At 42.1% G+C, this 7,372-nt stretch overlaps 1 pseudogene; it reads right to left on the bottom strand.

The window, feature by feature from the left end:
• Nucleotides 1–471: 471 nt before the first annotated feature.
• Nucleotides 472–4,109, bottom strand: LOC115518744 (annotated as a pseudogene).
• Nucleotides 4,110–7,372: the final 3,263 nt, after the last annotated feature.

Below are 7,372 nucleotides of genomic sequence, written 5' to 3' on the forward strand. Positions count from 1 at the left end.
TGGAAACAAATTTTTATTACCCAAGTATTGTCACATAATTGAATATTTCTCTACCTTGCACACAACTGTTATTCTCCACAGAAAGGCTGTTTCTTAACTTCTCATGTGATGGCAAGTGTTAAAATCCTGATTTTAACAGAAGAGTTAAGTGTAGTAAAAATGCCTCGCAATTTCAATTGAAAGGGGTACATTGGAACATGGCTTTTGCGCTCAGTTATTAGGAATGTATAAATGTCTTTTTATTAAAAATGTAAAATAAATTATTTTTCAGCATGGAAGATGACAGCAGCAAACCATTATTGACTGTCAACTGAAATCAGTAACTCATGGCTATAGAGATTTTCTTCAACATCAGCCAGCCTTTTCTTCAGTCATTTTCTTCAATTGACTTCCCTGAAGTTAGTGGTGAAGGGCACTGCCTTGAGCTTTCTCTTTTAGTTCACTAATAGCAGCAATGAACTACTCCAGGAATTAGAACATGCCACCTGCTGTTCCACCCATTCCACCTACTTCAGGATCCTTCCCTTTGAGAATTTCTGTGACGACAATTTCTGCTATAGTTAACAGAGTGGCACTCCAGCAGCATCCACTAAAACAGTTTTTTCAACCACAGTTGGATCCATGATTCATTTTTCCATCATATTCACATCATCTCCAAACATGGTGTCATAACTAACTTCTGAGGAACGTTGAATAATTTTCTCAGTTATCAATGATCCTTCAACACCTATCTTCTTAGCAATGGTCATTGCAGGGATTTTGAGTGTTATTTTAGTAATTTCTATATTGATTTTTGATCTTCATTAGCTGGAGTTATTGAGTCCGAGGCTGGAATGTACCAGAGTGGAGAACAAAACCCTCCTAGAACTATGCCTTCTTCAACAGCAGCTCATAGCATTAAGGACATCTGTAACTTTCTTTTCATTCATTTCAACACCATCTGTCCCACCAACTTTCAGCATAGCCACTCCATCTGAGAATTTTGCCAGATGGTCATTTCGTTTTTCCTTTTCATATATACTAGTTGTGATATCTAACTGCTTAATGATTTATTGAATACAGCTTTCAATTTGAGCCTTCCCACCTTTTCCTTTCACGAGCATAGCATCATCTTTGATCACAATGACTTCTCCAACTTTTCCTCAGTCCTGAGGCTTAATATCTTTAAGATTTAGTCAATCCTTCTCCAAACATAGTACTACCAGTAGCAGTAGCCATGTCTTTAATCTGGTTCTACTGTCACCCAAACCAAGAGCTTTGACCATTACACTCTGGAGACCAACTTTTAGCCTATTCAGAACTGATGTACTTAGACCTTCTCTATCAATATCTTTAGTGATTATGACCAAGGGCTTCTGGTGAGCATTGGCCATTTCAGACGCAGATACAATTTACTGGATTCTAGAAATGTTCTATTCACTCAACAAAACATAGGCATCTTGGAATTCACATTTCTGATCTGTTGATGTATTCATAAAGTACGGAGAAATATAACCTCATGCCTTCAATAATCTCTACTCCACCATTTAGTACTTCTCATTCTTTAATCTGGTAACACCCTTTCTTCCAGCCTTCTTCATGCATCAGAAATGATGTTATCAATTTCTTTGTCTCCGTTTTCAGGAATCATTGGAACTTGAGCAATTTCTTCCAGGGTCATCACAAGTTTAGACTGTTTTTGTTTTTTTTTTTAATTTTTTTTTCAACGTTTATTTTTATTTTTGGGACAGAGAGAGACAGAGCATGAACGGGGGAGGGGCAGAGAGAGAGAGGGAGACACAGAATCGGAAACAGGCTCCAGGCTCTGAGCCATCAGCCCAGAGCCCGACGCGGGGCTCGAACTCACGGACCGCGAGATCGTGACCTGGCTGAAGTCGGACGCTTAACCGACTGCGCCACCCAGGCGCCCCAGACTGGTTCTTAAATTCAGCAATTACCACATCAAGAGATAACATCACACCTCTCTTTATTTACCCTAGATTGGCATCTTTGCTAACCTTCCAGAAGCTTTTCTTGGCAACCCAGCATGTCAGTACACCAGCAGTAGTTGTGCCAGCCCCAGCCTCTTCATTTGCATTACTGGCAACATCTCAAACAAGTTTAGCACCAATATTTTTTATATTTAGCCTTTAAGTCAATGGATTTTGCGATGGTCACACCATCTTTTGCTGTTTGGGGACTTCCCCAGCTCTCTTCAATAATAGCTCATTATTTTACCTTTGGCTCACAGAAACAGCTGTAGCAAAGGTATACACTTTGAAGCATTATGAGTTGGGAATCTGCACCAAATTTTACATCCTTAGAATAAGCTGGAGTGAGATAAGGAGCTAGTGCCCTGGACTCTTGCCTTATCTGGCAAAGGTCTGCAGGTAATCAAAGTATTTCTGTAGTGTGCAGGCTGAGCTCAGGCCCTTTGTAGAGAGGGAAAAACTGCATTTTTTGCTTTGTTATTCATTTAATCCTGAGCTATCCTGATTTAAATTTAAACACACTTAAAGAGAAGGCAAGATGAGTAAAATTCATCTCCTATTTATATTATAAACATTATTTCATGCCCTTAGAGTAGATCCATTTGAACACAATTTTCTATTGAGTAAAATAGGGTCAACGTTTACAGTTGCAAATTAAGAACTGATGATGCCTATAGATAAAATGTGCAAGTTATACTTTAGGCATTATTCCTGACTTATCAAGATGTCAGTAATTTATCTATCCTCAGTTTTCTGAGAACTGAATTGAAACTGACTTAATTTAAAAAATAGAGCAAAAAGCCTTCTGTGCACTCAACACTTGAGATATAAACTCACCCAAATAATATTCATTAAATTCACTAATCAGGAGATACTCTGACCTTAACTCAGACTACTGCTTTTTAGTGTATGAATAGTGTCCTTGTTCAAAAACCTTAAGAAACCCTCTGTATTTTATTTCAAACAATATATTGTTATTAATAATTAATTTTGCTTTAATAAGTTTTTCCCATGGCAGAAAAGCATGCAATGCTTAACAATTTTAAGATGGCTTTATCTACCTTGTGTTATAGTAAAAGCTAGTTTCCTAATTAACTATTGTGTAAATGTTTCATATTTTTCTAATACCTATCTAACCAATGACGTTAAAACTTGTTTCCTAAAGTCCAAAGTGTCAATGTTTAATAAATGTGTTAATAAAGGTATGTATATGTGCATGTAGGTGTAAATTATACACACACACACACACACACACACACACATATTTTAAACATCAAAGAAATTTTTCCATAATTTAAATTTTCTTTTTCCCAACTCAAATGTAAGCATAAGAGAAAGATAGGAGTTGTGTTTTTTTTTGTTTGTTTTGTTTTTTTGTTTTTTTCACTGCTGCCTCCCCAGTGCTTACAGCCATAACTTCTACACAAAAGTTTGGTCAGAATCTATGTTACAGTGTATGAATAAAATGTTACCCACTAAAGATCATGCAATCTCTGCCAATGTAAGTGAGCAGACAAAAAAATACTTGGCTGAGAAATGCTCATTGCTCATTTATAGCCTTTTACTCTATGAAGTTGGTTTTTGCTGTGGAATGTCAGCAGGGGGTTAAAAATCCAGGCTTATCTCTTCATTCAGCTCTGGGCTAGAGGAACCCTCAGCTTTTGCAGCAATTAGCCAACAACAGGGGCAATTCATCCAGATGCTACATGAGACCGCTGGAGAGCTGGCAGATGTGGAGAGTGAGGTAGGTCCATAGACAAGGAGGCCCTGCAGATGAACTACCTCTAGGTGAAGCCACAGAAGGAAGCTATAAGGAGGTTGAAGGCCCTGGGCTTCTCAGGGAATCTGTTAATCCTGGTCTCTTTCTCTTGGGGGGTGGGGGGAGGGGAGGACTTGGCTGCCAATTTCCTCCTGAGTCAGAACTTTGATGAGGAGTGATGCTGGGAAGCCAGACTGCCCACAGATTAAGTGGATCTCCAACTCCACAAAAAAGCCGTGTGTGTGTGTGTGTGTGTGTGTGTGTGTGTGTGTTTATTTAAGAAGTGAAAGGAAATAAACTTTAAAACAAAGTTAAAAGTTAAAGTGGCCCCCATTCCCACCTTGGCCTGAGAAGATCCGGGCCAGACAGCTGTCCCCCATCTCTTGCCCCAGCCCAGCCACCTCAAGAAGCTGGCAGAACCAAAGGCTACAGATAGGCTCCTCTTGTCCTGTGTCCCTCCTCCCTGCAGCCAGATGGAGAAATGGGTGTTTCCTCCCTCTGCCCCCAAAGAGCAGCTGACACTTCCCTGCCCCTCTTTCAGGGTGAAGGAAAGCTGGAGAGGCCTAGACTTTGATCTTCCATTACAGTGAACCAAATCTTTTCTTCTGGGGTGAGCATTTGGAGGCCCAAGGTCCCCACCACAGTCAGGCCTTGACCTCCAGCTTGCAGCTGGAGAAGGAGGTCTGGTTTGTCCTGCTTGAGGAAGGGATAAGATCAGAGCCACTCTGGATGTTGAGGGTTGAGGCCACCTTCTACCCCAGACTAGAACTGTCTCTAAGGTTTTGAAGTGACTAAAACTTGACAAGCCAGAAAAAAGAAAGAAAGAAAGAAAGAAAGAAAGAAAGAAAGAAAGAAAGAAAGAAAAGAAAGGAAAGAAAGGAAAGAAAGAAAAAGGAAGGAAGAAAGGAAGGAAGGAAGGAAGGAATAGAAGAAGAAGAAGAACTAAAGTAACGGAAAGAAGAAGGAAAAGAAAAAAAGAAAGAAGAAAGAAGGAAGGAAGGAAGGAAGGAAGGAAAGAAAGAAAGAAAGAAAGAAAGAAAGAAAGAAAGAAAGAAAGAAAAGAAAGGAAAGAAAGAAAAAGTGAAGGAGTCACCGCCCCCAGGTAAGATGCTGATGAGCTGATCCAGAAAGAGAGAATAATGCCCTGCAGCTACTCTTCAAGGAAAAGGCTCCCATAACAGGCAATGGTGGTCTCGTGGGTCAAATTTTGGACACTTTACAGCTGCTGGGGAGAACAAATGGCCCCGAAGACGTTCAGTTGGGAGGATGCTAGTATTGCTACACCTTTCGACCTCGGCAGGTGTCAAGTCGTCGCCCCAGGGTTGCACCCTGAAGCCCCTGCCCTCTTCCAATTCCCCTCTGAGCTCTGAGAGGGCCGCAGCTTTGCACTCGGGGCATGCGCAGTTCACCTCCTGGTTTGGCGTCAGGTGCTGCCTTTCCTGAAGGGGGCGCGGGCCTTGCTGGGCCTCTGGGGCGAGGAGCTGCTACACTGTGAGTGTGATTGTGGGATTCTGTGTGGAGAGGTTGGGGGGGGGACGGCGGGGGGGGGGTGGTTAGGTGTCGGGAGGATTGGTGTTTGCGGGATAGGTCGCGTGAGCCAGACTCCTTACAAATGAGCCTGGAAGGCAGGGACTCTGGAGCTAGGGGGCAAGCTGGCATTTCTGGGCTCACGATTCTCCTCCGGATCCTGTAGAAATCCCGGCGTCCCCGGAGCTTCCTCTGGGAAGTGCTCAGGCTGTAGAGACTGGGGCCAGATTCTGCCGTTTTAGGAGCTGCCTGCGAGGCTCAGTGGGTCCCATCCTAAGCTTTCTGTGTGGGTCCATAGTACTTGCCTCACCCTGCCGCTCACACCGCTCACCCTGCGGGCTCCGACTGCGCCCTGTTTGCCTGCCTGGAAACTCCATCCACTGGCACCAGGCCTGGCCTTTGGCCCAGAGGATTAATTCAAACTACAGAAAATGGCATTCGAAACTTAAAAAATAAATTAAATAAATTAATTAATTCTCATCTCTGGAAACAAATGAGTTAGAATTAAAAAGCCTTTTAGATGTTCATAGTTCAAAGGTTCATTCTGACTCTTAATTAAAAGGCGGATGGAGCTTGAAGAAAGGAAACAGGAAGGTCAGTGAAGGAAAGCAAAGGAGCGGGACTGCTAGGGGGAGAAAAAAGGTTTCTTCTGCTTTGATCAATAACCTGTGGCCTGGATCCAGTTTTATGGTATGGCACGAGGTAGGTATGGCACGAGGTAGGGAAGAAATTATTGCAGTTTTCATCATCAAATCATAGATGTGCTATGGCACACGGGAGGTTTGGTTATGCAGCCATCACTGGGTTTTCCAAACAAATCTACAAATTTGGAAACACCGGCCGGTTCTCCCACTGCATTGACTAATTAAACAGCCACTCCCAGAGACATACTTTCAAACTTTTGAAAAGAAATTGCTCTTGTAGATTTTGGATACCATTGTGTCCTAGGAACCCCAGGAAACAAGAATAGAATCCAAATGACACTACGTAGGATATAATAACTCAGGAGCGTACCTGCAGCAAATCATTTTCACCAAGTTAAGGAGATTGATTTTTATTACTTTACAAGGTGGGGGTGGGGTGGTCAGAGGGAGTAGGTAACTCATTAGAACCTGTAGCACATAGCTGTTACCTGGAATGGTCTTGAGTCATTTCTTTTTTTGTTAAATGAAATAGTGACCACAGGGTGCTGGGATACTCTGGGCTGTCTAGGCCACAGGTATTTACATTACACATGTCTCCTGATATAATAAAAATACCTTATTTTATCTCCCACCATCCCTTTAACATCTGTGTGGTGTGAGTCACTTGATGTTGCCCATGTGACAATTCAAGCAAGTGTGTGACTTTGATGGTTATAAAAATGTGTCATTTGTATCTCTTACTGTGGCAAACAGTTTTGTTTTCTGATGGTCGCCAGCTGTAGCCCTTTTGAATCCACCACTGATTTCCATAGGCTGCTCATAGCCAATGGCTGCATCCAACAGATATCCTATCTTTACGCAAGGTATAGGACTCCCCTAATAGGCAACTTTGACTCTAAGATGGTTCATCTGTCTGGAAAAAACTTCCTTAGAGATGTTCTGCAGGCTGAGACACTTTCCACCCTGGCTCCTTCAGGGAGACAGGCATAACACCTTGCTTTCAAGTCTGAACGCTCTCCCGGCCCTCTCTGCCCCCAACTCTTTTTCTTCATAGAAATTTGTCCAAATATGTATGTACAAGCTTAGTGTCTACTTCCTTGAGTCCCCAAACAATGTCTTTCCTAAAAATCACAAACATCATCTCAATTAAGAAATTGGAATTTTGAGGGGCACCTGGGTGGCTTAGGTCATGATCTCATGGTTTGTGAGTTAGAGCTCCGTGTCGGGCTTGCTATCAGTGCCAAGCCCACTTCAGATCCACGGTCTCTCTCTCTCTCTGCCCCTACCCCGCTAGCACTCTCTCTCTCAAAGATAAATAAAACATTAGAAAAAGATTTTTTTTTAGAAATTGGAATTTTGAGTACAAATTATTAGTCCAAACTCTGGACTCGTTTTATTAAAAAATTTTTTTTGCAATGTTTATTTATTTTTGAGAGACAGAGAGACAGAATGTGAGCGGGGGAGGGGAGAGA

The sequence above is a fragment of the Lynx canadensis genome, chromosome B4 (genome assembly GCF_007474595.2).
Source record: "Lynx canadensis isolate LIC74 chromosome B4, mLynCan4.pri.v2, whole genome shotgun sequence".
Lineage (NCBI taxonomy): Eukaryota > Metazoa > Chordata > Mammalia > Carnivora > Felidae > Lynx > Lynx canadensis.